At 40.2% G+C, this 13,345-nt stretch overlaps 1 protein-coding gene across 1 annotated transcript in view; it reads right to left on the bottom strand.

Moving 5' to 3' along the window:
• NFATC2 (nuclear factor of activated T cells 2) overlaps positions 1-13,345 on the bottom strand; it is a 148,426-nt gene that overhangs the window by 63,660 nt on the left and 71,421 nt on the right. The gene's annotated exons all lie outside the window — the stretch shown is intronic.

The raw sequence follows: 13,345 nt of genomic DNA, 5'->3' as shown, positions 1-13,345 counted from the left end.
CCCAGCCATGCCTATAAAAGAGACTGAGATGAGGAATGCTACACACACATATCAAGAAGTTTTTCCTTGAGTGATGTTTTCACTCTGTAGTACAATGGTGGGTTTTGTTCTGATTTTGCATGGAAGCATAATATGAAATTAAGCTCTAGCAGAAGATCTAATGGTGTCAGCACTCTTTACAGGATTAAATGCATTTTTAAGGGGAAAGTGTAATTCTATCTCGTCTAGCTCAAGCTGTGATTGGACCACAAGTTTTGTGCCAAAGTCAAGATGTCAGCCTGCATTAGGTAAAGCTTACTTGATCGCCTACAGTACCCTCAGAGTTGTTTTGCTTAATTAGCCAATTAAAGGGTACCCCAAGCCTGTACACATTACTCACAATCCCTTACTCATTAATAGGGGTTTGTGAAATGGCGGCAAAAATGTGTTTTCCGCCACAGCTTAGCTGAGCTGGCATAAGAGATCGACCAAGAGGTTTGGGAAATTCTCTTTGCATTTCTCACAAGCTTACTCTGAGGTTTTAAGGCAGCAACTTGACAGACTGTCAAATAAAGTGTCCAAAATAAGTAACATTTATTTAAGTTATTGTGGAGAGAAAAAATCTACTGCAGCTTCCAATAGTACATCTGATCCAATCAACACAAGTGGGATTCATCATAAGTGATCAATCTAGGCTAGCTTTGCCATGGACTTGGATTTATGCACGAACTTGCTGGCTTAGTTTTATTATTTTGCTTGATGTATGAATTCATCTATTATGGCTTATTATTATTATACATGTAAACCAAGCCATTGTGGCATGCTTGTTCCTATTTCTTTATGTCTGCAATTAATATGGCACTTAATTGCAAAAAAAGGCTCTGAGCAACTTACAATAATTCAAAAGTAGAATTGTGGGAATTAAGAGAGAGAAAAAATCCAAATCACCAAACCCCACAGAAACAATTGCTTACTGCTGGGAAGGGTACCTACCATAATATCAACCCCACAACCACATCTTGGTGGCTTTCCTGAAATGCCAACAGGGATGGTGCTGACCTGTCCTTGGATGGAGCACTATTCCAAAGGATAAGGGTGGCTATAGAAGTGTTCAACAAACCAGTTTTATAAAATCCTGGCTTAGTGTTATGAGTCAATGCACTGACAATGTTTCTTCTGAGTCAATCTTGATTCCTAGTGACTTCATGGATATATCTATGTAGTTCTTCAGCAACAATATGGATGTGGTTTGCCTTGGCCATCTTCCATGATTTTTTTCAACTTCCAAATGCCTTACAGCCGCTAGATTTCCTAGTGGTCTCCCACCCACTCATTAGCCAAGTCCAACCGTTTAATTTCCAAACCCAGTGTTCAGACTAGTTCCTAAATAATGCTTAATTAAACCCAAACAGGTTTGCATCTTATCACTAGGTCTTAGTTCGTTATCTATAAAATCTAAATAGGTAACCACAACAAAATCAATTTGTTAGCTGAATAAGCATTACAGTAGTAGAGAAGATGTGGAATTTGAACAGGGGGCCAGCTATGTTACAGGGCTGGCCTTAGCTATTCCATCATTTACCTAACCCTCTGCATGAGTCAGTATTTTTGCTCTGTAAACAAAAGGCATTTCCATTTTCTACTACATAAGGAACTTTGACATATGCCCCCATCACTGACATTAAGGGGACCTTGATAAAATATTATAAAATATTATATAAGATCTTTTGTTATAAACTGCCATCTGTACAGTTTTGTGCATGCAACTGGCCCAAGGCCTATGTAGAATTACTAATGAGGCTACCCCATAAAGTATAAGCAAGGCTGCAGTCATGTTTGAAATAAGGTCAAATGTAGCTAACAAAATCCTTTGCAAAAATTCTTTTAGTCCCCAGTAACCAAAGACCTGACTTAACGGCTTTCCTGTATGCTTTCAAGCTTCTGAACACATAGCTACATAATTCTGATGCCATGCACACATTCTCTGTCATAATTCCTATTCTGATCCCACTAAATAGTTTGGATACATCTGTTGAGGCTTCCAAAGTCATGTGTTAGCATCTCTTCATAATTCAAGTTAGACCTGGGTCAGTGTGCCCACAGACAATCCATTACATTCCAGTTCTACCCAACTTCTTGTAATCTTCCACAATTATCTGGCTTGGCAATGTAAGTTCTGAACTTTACAAAAGGTTATCCTGATCAAGTAAAACAATTCTTGTGATCTTCTACATTGTGTATAATTAATCACACAGGGGCACTTCTGTGATTTTAGAAAAGCTATTATGGCAGCTTAAGAGAACTTGATCCTCAGAAGGCAACAGAACATTTCTTTCTTCAGAAGGGCTTCATTCTGCTGTCACCTTGTTTGTTCGAGTGGGTGAAGAGACTTGAACAAACCAGCCTGATGATGAGCCTTGGCCAGTATTTTAATTTCAGCAAGAAAGCACCCAAGGATGACTCACCAAGGCCAAACATGCATGTCAAGGTCTGGCTGGGTAAGGGCCAGGGGTATTAGTCATCCATGCTGTAGCCCAACCCCAGAATTGACATTTTGAACCAAGAGGATATGTTTAGAGGCATTCCCTGCTCTAGCAGATCTGAACAGAACATAACAGTGGCTGAGCAGTGAAACAGCAGGGACTGATGTGGTTCTAGGTTTATTTCAACTAATATCTTATGCCAATTCAAGGAACGACATAGAAGAAGAAGAAAATGCATAAACATTCAAGGAAACAAAAGCTCCACTCAAAATAAAACCACTGGGAACCACCGTGTAATGAAATGAGTCACACCAGGATGCAATGACTAAGTGGGAGAATAGGGAATTCCACTCCCTGTGCCAGGTTTTTAATGGGATCAATTAGCTTTCAACAGGTGATAGAAGATTCTTTCTCTTCCTCCCTCTGCCCTTCCTCGGTTCCAAGACAAATGCATTAAAATGCAATCGCTGCTTTTAAACAAATACCCTGCAAAGCTGGATAATCACTGACAGGCTGGTTTCTAGGCGCCCCCGTAGTATGTAGCAAGCCAGGGAATCCAAGCCAGCAGTAGTTGCCTTTGTTAACCGAGAGCTTACCAGTTGCAAAATTCCAAAACCATGTGTCATGCAGGGAGACCTTCCAAAACACTGGATTCCACCCTGTCACTGATTCTCTTTCAGTTATGGCAACTGAGTTTCTACGGCCACTCTCTTAAGTGTTTATTTTCTGATATCTCCCCCCACCCCTGCCCTAATTTTCCAAGACTCGCCTGGGATTCCCCTATTTGCCGTCTGACATTTGCTGATCGTATTACAGAAATGCTTGTACAAGCTGTCAGGGATATAAAGAGCTGCAATGCAAAGGTAGAAATTCTCACAGAACATTCACAGAGCTACAGCCATCAATGTTTACATTATTCTCCTCGCTGAAAATGCCACAGCTTTATAATTCTGCTACCCTCTCCTCTATACATGCCGGCCTTGTGAGGCAGTCCAGACAAGAAGCCCGCCCAGGGGTACTAGCTCTGTCTTATTGTAAGGTTACATTGACAGACTCTTGCAAGTCTGAAAGTACATCTCTCCCCCTTCGCCTTTATAGTCCAAGAAACTAGGGAGGGCCCCTTCTGAGACATTTGCCTTGGCCCCCATTCCTTCTGTGGGCACAGATGCCTCTTATCTGACTGTTGCCTAATCTGCGGCTTTTCCTCCTGCCTCCCAAGGTCATTCCCACATACCATTACAATGCAACAACCCTGAAGGCAGATCCAGATAGTCCTAAGTATACATAAAGACTAAGACTGTCGCTGTTCAGAGAAGCAGGATATTTCATGAAACTGTCCTCTAATCCATTTTCTGCATGACCCTTTGGATTCCTTTTAACTCTCAGTTAAGAAAAGCTACCTTGCTTTAAGCTTCTAAGCCAGTGTTTCTCAACCTTGGCAACTTTACGATGTGTGGACTTCTAACCCTAGAAACCCTTAAAGTTGCCAAGGTTGAGAAACACTGTTCTAAGCAATGCAGCTAAATGATATTCCTATTGCATGCCATTTTATACATGTTGTATATTATTTGCATTTAAAGTGTTTCAACTGCTTTGGGCTACTGGGGTGAAGATTCAGTGTATATCTTCTTTCTATTGTGATCATGGGACATTGTCTTCCCCATGGAAATCTTTGGAACAGAGACAGGGCCAGCTGTGGGATATTAGCACTTTCTCTTGCATGGGGTAGGCAATGCAATGCCTATGGACATCAGCATATGCATGGCCATTTCCCATAGTACTTGTCCAACTCCCTCCCCTGCTTGACATCATCATTTTTATGAAAAGAATCTTCTAATTCAGCTAAATGAAAAGGGACACTATTCACAAAAATAATTTTGAAGCCCAGATAAGCCATATACGCATTCCTAAAAAATAAAAATTGTCTAGAAAAAAGACAAATGATTTAGGGTAGTGGAAAGTATCTTGGGAATAGTGAAGAGGGTGATAGGAAACAACTTTATCAGTTTGCCTTCTGATAAATCAGTATTTTATGAATAGGCAAAGCCACTCCATGGCCAGATTTATGAATAGGACCACCCTCTCCAGACCATCAGCCTCCTAAACTCCTCCAACTCCTCTAAATTTGTCTATCCATATTGGGAGTGTAATATCAATAAAATAGAATAAATAATTGCTGAGAGATGAAATCAACAGTAACTATATGTCTCTATGGATTCAGGGCCCAGCGTACAATTGTACTACATACAATACCAGCCAGTGCAGAAAATTCACCGCTGCTAGATAATCATCACAGAGTCAAACTGTGCTGGGTCAAAACAATCTTGGAGGCATGTGAAGAAGGACAGGGGTACTGTGACTGAACTGATGAATCTTGACAGTTTTCTGCAAGGCAATTTGGGTTGTGCTCTAGCTGAAAACCAAGTAGTCCTGATGTGGCTTTGGAACCCCACATCCTGCACAGCAGTACTTCCCCGGGAGAAAGAAAAGCAAATGCTACTTCACACAGCTAGGACTAGTGTGGATTCCATCCAAATTCTCTTCCTAACATTATTTTCATTCCTGCCATTGATAGAAATGAAAACCTGTTCTATGAATTAAGCTATGAAGTAAAGAAGAAAAAAGGCCTGTTATATTTCTTTACTACCAAGAGCTTGAAGAAATTTAGGAAGATTTTTAAAAAGTGTGCAAGGTACCTTTTTGGGGGGTGCAGGAAAGAAAGAGGCTTAAAAACTAAAAGTGATCAAATGGTTTAGCAGAAAATAACCACAGAATGTTGTTTATGAGTTTTAGGAAGATAACACGTGATGTGAAAAATGCACAACATGTGGAGGTTTTGTACCAATACACCATTATTATTCTTCAGCCCTTGTACAGCTTTCTACAGCCTCAATTCCATTGACTAAAAAGGGGCAGGAGGAGAGGGGAAACTCTTTGGAGAGTAAATTGATACTTAAGCTTTTTGCAACTGTTTTTCGGTGGAATAGTAATCTACAAGAGATATTGAATTCCAAGGAGATTGTCTTGCATTAATGTAAGAAACAGATGAACATCTGCAAACAGGCTTCATCTTTGGGCCAGTTCCCCTGCTCTGTGAAAACTAACTTCAGGGTTTTCTCCTTTGCTGAGCTGAAGTGCTATCACTGCATCCTTAAGACCCTAGAAAACTATCCCAGCACAAAATAGGTTTTCCCCATTGCCAATCCCTATCCTGCCTCAACTGCCTCTGCTCCCAGTTAGTCAACTGATTTCCTGTAGAGGAGTATGGAGATACCCTTGAAGAAGGAATGCAAGAACCCTTAAGTAAACATCAGCTTAGCCCTGGGAAGGAAGAGAGTATGAGAAAGAAACTCAAGACAACCCAGTCTTGATTCTGTTTGGTATAAGAGGACACAGAGAGAAACTCTAACACTTCCTTCCAAGCTAACAGGTGACAACATCTAATAGATTTTATACATTTTGAGGCTGCTCTTTGACAGTGTCAGAGGAAGGAAAAAACAATCACCAGTAAAGCTAAAGGCATCTTAAAGTTCACTCACTCATGGGAATATGACCCCCCCCCAAAAAAGATTGGAGATGTTTGTGCTATGGTTAGGTGTAATGGTGAAAGGCTCAGAGAAAGCACATATGCATTGCCTATGAAACCAGTGTTGTATATCCTAGGCATGAAATGAGGCAATTAGCAAGGACCTAGCAGGCTAAAGCAGATCACACATCTATACACAAACCATGTTCTAGCATTAAACAGTTGTTGTATTAACAAGGTTCCTCTTCCTCTTTTTCTTCTCCCCCTATTGTTTCCCTCCTGAACCTTCTGGCTCTCCAGATTTTTTATTTATATATTATGTATGTATGTAGGTATGTATATACTGTATATACTGTATATGTGTATATATATATATAGAGAGAGAGAGACAGACAGACTGTTGCTAAACCAGAGTTTGGTTCTATATTTTTATAAAGTCTAGAGTAATTAGCAATCCCAAGCTAGAAGGTTCCACTGCAATTAGTGTTTCTTTTCAAGCCCTGGAAGATAGGGTTATGTACAATAGCAGAATTTACATTTTTAAATTTTAAGGGAGAAGGAGCAGGCTGATGTGTGATTTGAATACTACAAAACCCCTTGATCTGTGGATATGCGTGAGTGTGCAACACATGCATATGCATTGCTGACAGCCAAGACTCTCATTTTCAGAAGTTGAGAAAAGCCTTTGCTCCAAATACAACAGTGATTTCAAGTGCAGTCCTCTACACTATCCCTGCTTTATGTGAGAAAAAAAAATGAAAGTACATTGTTGAGAATACTACTGATGAGAAGTACCCATTACTACATTTCAGGCAAAATGAATGTCTTGCTTGATCATAGTAAAGTATGACAGAATGTTGGAAATTGACACATATTTTTAACCATTAGCTAAAGGCTCACTGAATGAAAACCCAAACAGCTTTAAGCGTAATTCCAGACTGCACTGTCTTCGAGAGTTGTAGCAATTTAAGAATTCAGCCATTTATTTATCAGATGCATATCTGGCCTTTCCTCCAAAAGCTCAAGATGGCTTACATGGAGATCTCCCTTCATTTTATCCCCATAAAAAAAAAACCCAGTGAGGTATGCTGGGCTGAGAGAGATGGTCTGCCCCAAGGCACCCCAGGCTTCCATGCTAAGCGGGGACTTCAACTTACATATTCTCAGTCCTACTCCACTACCTTAACCACTCCACCATATATTACTAACATTCCTTACCCAGAAACTATTGCTACTCCTTTCACCATCACTGCTCTTTGGGGGAGTATGTAAGGGACTCAAACACTGCAAGGTTCATTTAAGCGAACATAATATGCATTCCACTCACTATGCATCATCCACAGATGGTGCAAAGCACACACATACTACATGTGTATTGCATACGTTGGTTTTTTAAACACAAGAGCTTTATTCAGATGCTGCTAGAGCACAAATCTGCAAACTCCCATTCCCCCCGAGTTCACTTCCTTCCACCATTTCCTGTGCCAGGTTTAGAATGACTGGGTCTTTTTATAAACTGCTTGCTGATCTCATTAATATGTAGTGTAGTCAAGCCAACATAGCGAAGGTCAATTATTTTCATGGCGCAGGCTCAATGCATTGCAATTTAACACCTACGTTACTTTCAGGTTGAGATCCAGATGCAGGCCAGTGGCCTGACATTCTCCCTCTCCCTGATTAGAGAGGCCCTAGAAGTGCCAAGCATTTAGCTTGGAAGTGATGGCCTAAGTTCCTGGCCTAAATTGCACAAGTACTTTTGAACTGGAAGACATGGGTACAAAATTGGAGTGGAGTATCTGTCCTACATCTCTTTTCAAAGGCCTGGAAGCTGCGCTTGACTGGGGGAGAAGAACAGTCTTGCACTAGCTATAGAAATTGAGACATGGCTGGTCCCCTAGCTCTGCCCCAAGATAATGACCTCAAGGAGTATAAGATGTTGAGTTAACTGCATGGAGTTGAGAAAAAGCTTCACTCTCCATTTCCATCATACTAATGAGTACCTCCCAGCCCCTCTCCACTGCATACAATTAATAGTGCTGTGACCTATGCCAGGTGGTTACAAGTTAGGACTGTGGAAAATATCTGAAAACAGGAGTCTTGCAAAGTGCCAGAGCATACACAAAGCACCTCTTTTCAAACCATTAAAGCAGCCACATCATTCATGAAGCTGCTTCTGGCTATCTCCATTCCCCATGAGTCATCCAAATGAAAGGGAGAGATAAGGGAGCATGCTTTCCTTTCCAACTGCTGGTGTTTTGCTATTTCCTTTTATAAAAATGCAAGTCTTTTCCTAGAATCAACAATCAGGAAAAGTAACTGACAGCCTCATCAAGGAGGATATATAACCCACTCTCCCGGGTCTTTTGGCGGTTTTGCTATCCTCTGAGCTATTCATTAAGATTATGTATGAAATATACAAGTTGAAGCCTGACTACAGACTTATGCATAAGTTCCCATAGATAACTCTGCCTGTATTTGAATCCAGACACATACATGTCTGCAGCTGGGGCATATAGGTGGAAAGGCTGCTAAAGCAAGTCCTTCAAGGCCCTAACTCCAAAGTAAACTGGAACTCTGGAACTCCGAAGTAAAAATGGCAATCTCTTGAAATCAACAATTGCAATCATCATAACCTACAAGAAGGCATAAGCCTAGCAAAATAAAGAATAATGAACAGGCCATTTTAAAACATAACATTGCATAAATGGAAGGATACAGTGTTCAGGAGAGCTGCTCCTGAGATCTGAATGATTCCATTTGAAAGAGCTGTCTTCAGACAGAGGAAATCATGTATTTATTTAATTTATTAGTAGGGCTGATAGGCTGCTCCAACCAAATGCAACTCTGAGTGGTGTTCATTCCAAGATACAATAATTAGATACAGCAATTAAGGCTAGCAAAGGAAAAACAACTACAACAAAAAGAAAAAATCTAACATAACAATCATTAATAAACCATCCTAATTTAAGAACTGAGAGCAGTTTGGTGCAGTGGTTAAAGGTACTGGACTAGAACCTGGGAGACTGGGACTTCTAGTTTTCTCTTAAGTACAAAACCAGCTGGGTGACTCTGGGCCAGTCATTCTCTCTCAGAGCTAGGAAGGAGACAATGGCAAAAGACTTCTGAAAATGTTGCCAAGAAAAATGCATGGACTTGTCCAAGCAGTTGCAAGAAGTCAAAAATGATTTGAAGACACACATGCACATGCATGCATGTGCGCACACACACACAACAAACTTAACACACACACAACAACAAACTTAACACACACACAACAACAAACTTAAGAGCCTTGCTAGATAATTAACCAACAAGGTGGACTTGAAGATACAGTCTTTTCTACTTAGCAGTCTATAAGATCTGGTGGCAAATGCCACCAATACTGGCACAATTGCCAGGAATTTACAGTACTACTCTCAAAAGCACAGCATTCTAAATATAAAACCTGATTGTGGAATTCCCTCCTTGTTTAAAAATGACTGGCTCCAAAATCACAGGTTTCAGTATCAGCTGCAAACACTTTCCACCCAAGCTTTTTACTGAGTCTGTGCTGCTATGTCTCATTGTTGATATTGTTCCGGTTTTAAAAAATATTTAATGGTTTTACAATGTTGGGATTTTATACATTTGCAATTTTATGACCTAATAACATTAGAATTTCATAGATTGATGACAGTATAGTTTTGTGGTTAAATTCAATTTTGTATTCCTATTTGGAGATTATCAAAGTTACAATGAAAAAGTCGACATCTGCTTAATAAAGCAATAAATATCTTGTTGCTCCCCAGAAATGAGTATTAAACTAGGATATATCCATATGTTCATATCTGAAGTTATACTTTCATGTGATGGACTTCATAAAAGTCCAGAACAGGACAGCAAAGTGATAAAAGATTTTGTGCTTAGGCTTTGCAATTCCTTAATTAATGTCCATTAAGCTCCATTTGGTTGATTACCTGTGAAAGGTAAAAAAGAATTCCCTTTAGGAATTCTGATTAGAGCTGGTATTCCCTTCTCTACTTTTTCCTTAAGCCACCAGTATTCCACAAATGATTACACCGGATACCTATGGCAGACAAGCTAGTTCATATCCTGATGAGCCTGTATATTTTCTGCACCTCTCTGCATCACAATGAGAAAACATAAGCGACTTTTATATATGCAGGAAAAGTTGGAAAGTCAACCTGAGGATTCCTATCAGAAATCTCCATTAGGCTCTCTGAGGCTTTCAATTTTCTCTTCCAAGAGCATGGAGTTGCTTCTACAAGTTGCAGAGTTTCAGAAGCAGCTTCCAACATGGTATGCAAGGGAGGGGACAGGGCATTAGGCCTCTTTCTTTTTTCTTTTAAAACTTAAAACAAAAATGCACAGGGTGTCCCCCTGAATGTGAACCAATACCTGAGAAAGTATAAAGCTAGTGGTGGTGGCTATTGTTAGCTGGTCCTTGAAAGTATCAGAACTTTATCAGTGATCCATTAGGGGTGGGAATGCTAAATTTCTATTCTCTGTTATTACCATTGTTTCAACTTCTGCACTGCTTACTTACCCAAAACAATGAGTCCCTCCTAAAGGTTTTTTTTTCTTTTCAAGGTCAGGGATGATTCAGGTCAGAAATCAAAGCTCTGTGGTGACTATTCAAAGCAAGCAATAGTAAATGAAAGGGAAGGTATAGTAAAGATACACTCCAAAAGACACATTTACTGTATATTGATGTACGTAAGGATTCAGCAACTGACAACCCCTGGGCTAAATTTGCAATAGCTACCCCAGATGATGAAGGTGAAAGAAGAAAGTGCAAAAGCTGGCTTGCAGCTAAACCTCAAAAAAACCAAGATTATGGCAACCAGCTTGATTGATAACTGGCAAATAGAGGGAGAAAATGTAGAAGCAGTGAAAGACTTTGTATTCCTAGGTGCAAAGATTACTGCAGATGCTGACTGCAGTCAGGAAATCAGAAGACGCTTAATCCTTGGAAGAAGAGCAATGACAAATCTCGATAAAATAGTTAAGAGCAGAGACATCACACTGACAACAAAGGCCCGCATAGTTAAAGCAATGGTGTTCCCTGTAGTAACATATGGCTGCGAGAGCTGGACCATAAGGAAGGCTGAGCGAAGGAAGATCGATGCTTTTGAACTGTGGTGTTGGAGGAAAATTCTGAGAGTGCCTTGGACTGCAAGAAGATCCAACCAGTCCATCCTCCAGGAAATCAAGCCAGACTGCTCACTTGAGGGAATGATATTCAAGGCAAAACTGAAATACTTTGGCCACATAATGAGAAGACAGGACACCCTGGAGAAGATGCTGATGCTAGGGAGAGTGGAAGGCAAAAGGAAGAGGGGCTGACCAAGGGCAAGATGGATGGATGATATTCTAGAGGTGACGGACTCATCCCTGGGGGAGCTGGGGGTGTTGACGACCGACAGGAAGCTCTGGCGTGGGCTGGTCCATGAAGTCACGAAGAGTCGGAAGCGACTAAACGAATAAACAACAACAACAACCCCAGATGTTTAGAAGACAATATGGAGGGAAGAGGAACTGTATCCAGGAGTAGCAAAGGGGCCACTGGCGATTGCAAATATTTGGGTGCAAATATTCAATGAAATTATAAATTGCAGAGGAACAAAGGCAGGAAAGAGAACATCTCTGTAGTGTGTGAATTCAGTGTGCTGTGACTCAACAAATTTGCTGATATATATAGATACATACACACATACACGTATACACACAAACACAAACACACACACACACACACACACATGGATACATCATGGCTTGGCCCTAGTCTTGACTTCCATTCTGCACTTCCTCTTTCTTTCCTCTTTTTAACAAATGTAGTCTTCACAATCTTAATTTATGCATGACTTATGGTGGAAAGACATGACATTGTATCAGTCAGAGTTTCTATTTGCCTACTGGAAATTTAATACTGGCTTTTTAAGAACAGAAGTCCTTAGTCTCCCTACCCCTGCTCCATTAATGTCACTGGGGAATTTGTCCAAATTGGGAGCAGAGTTTTCGCTTGTACTTGGCTGCAATTGGGACAGAAGGCACTTCTAAGAAATGACAAGTTGCAATTTTGTTACGTTGTGCTGGGGAAGAAGCACCAGTGTCCATTCCTACCTTGCAAGCACCCCAGAAGCATCCAGTTGTCACTGTGAGAAATAAAATACTGGACTAAGATGGGTCTTGACCTGATCCAGCAGGGCCAAGGATTTAAATAATTCTCAAAACAGAAATGTATATAAATAATAAACAAAAGATCTATTTTGCTATTTAAGGGTAGTAATATCACTGATTAATTCTTCCTAAATGCCCAGGGGTGTATTGTACAAGATGGGTGGTCATATGAATCTTTAACTAAGTAAATAACTAACTAAATACTTAATACATTTAATTATCACTAGAAGGGCAGCATTTTGCACTATGCTTCTGGTTTGTTTTGTTTTTTCCAATGCAAAGCTGTAATTCAAAAGGGAGCTTTTCTTCCCTCTTGTTAGTATAGTACTGGTGAAAACTGAACAATCTGAATATTGCTCAGCTTTGGTGATCATCCTGGAGGAAATCTATCTATGTTGTCACTAAGAGTCAATACCAACTTGATGACACATAATCAACCAATCAATTAATGATCATGGTGATGATGGTGGTGGATTGTCAGGATCTGCAAGACGGCAGACTTGGCATTGCAGCTGAAGCAAAACCTGACTCAGGTTTTATATATGCATACAAAAGGGAAAGGACTTCAATCCCTTGATGCTGCCCCAGTCATCTTGCAGGTTTTGACCCCTTCAGGGAGGTTGCTGTTGGTAGTGTTTAAGAAACAAGAACACACAATCCATTTGCACATAATGAATATCTCAGTGAAAATTCATTTAAACTGACCTATCATCAAAGCAAATCATCCATTGTTCTTAGAAACAATTCCATTTCTTTGTTCCAGTTTCCCACTTCTACTGATTAACAGTCCCCTCTTCTGACTCACGCACAGCACATTAAAATTCTTGAAATATTTGCACCTCAAAAGTCTCCAGAGTTCATTTGGGAGGAAATTCTTGCATAGAGTTCCGTAGGAGATTACCATACGATGTACAGTCCTAACCTTAGCCACCTCAGGCTGCCATCTTCCATACATGTTCCTACTTTCCTTTGGTAATATGATGACAATGTGATGCATTCCGCCTTTGAAAAGACTGCCATATATCATATGTCCTAAAATGATATTACTAGTAGTTTGCTTTCTTTCAGAATTACTTATTTGAGCTGGGTAACATGCAGAAGAATGGGAAAGTGATTCCAATATCCTCACAAACTGCATACAATGAACTGCCCTCAACAGATATTCCCTGCCCCAGAT

This window comes from Candoia aspera, chromosome 3, assembly GCF_035149785.1.
Source record: "Candoia aspera isolate rCanAsp1 chromosome 3, rCanAsp1.hap2, whole genome shotgun sequence".
Taxonomy (NCBI): domain Eukaryota; kingdom Metazoa; phylum Chordata; class Lepidosauria; order Squamata; family Boidae; genus Candoia; species Candoia aspera.
Note: the sequence above shows the minus strand (reverse complement) of the source record. Positions and strands in the feature narration are given on the sequence as shown.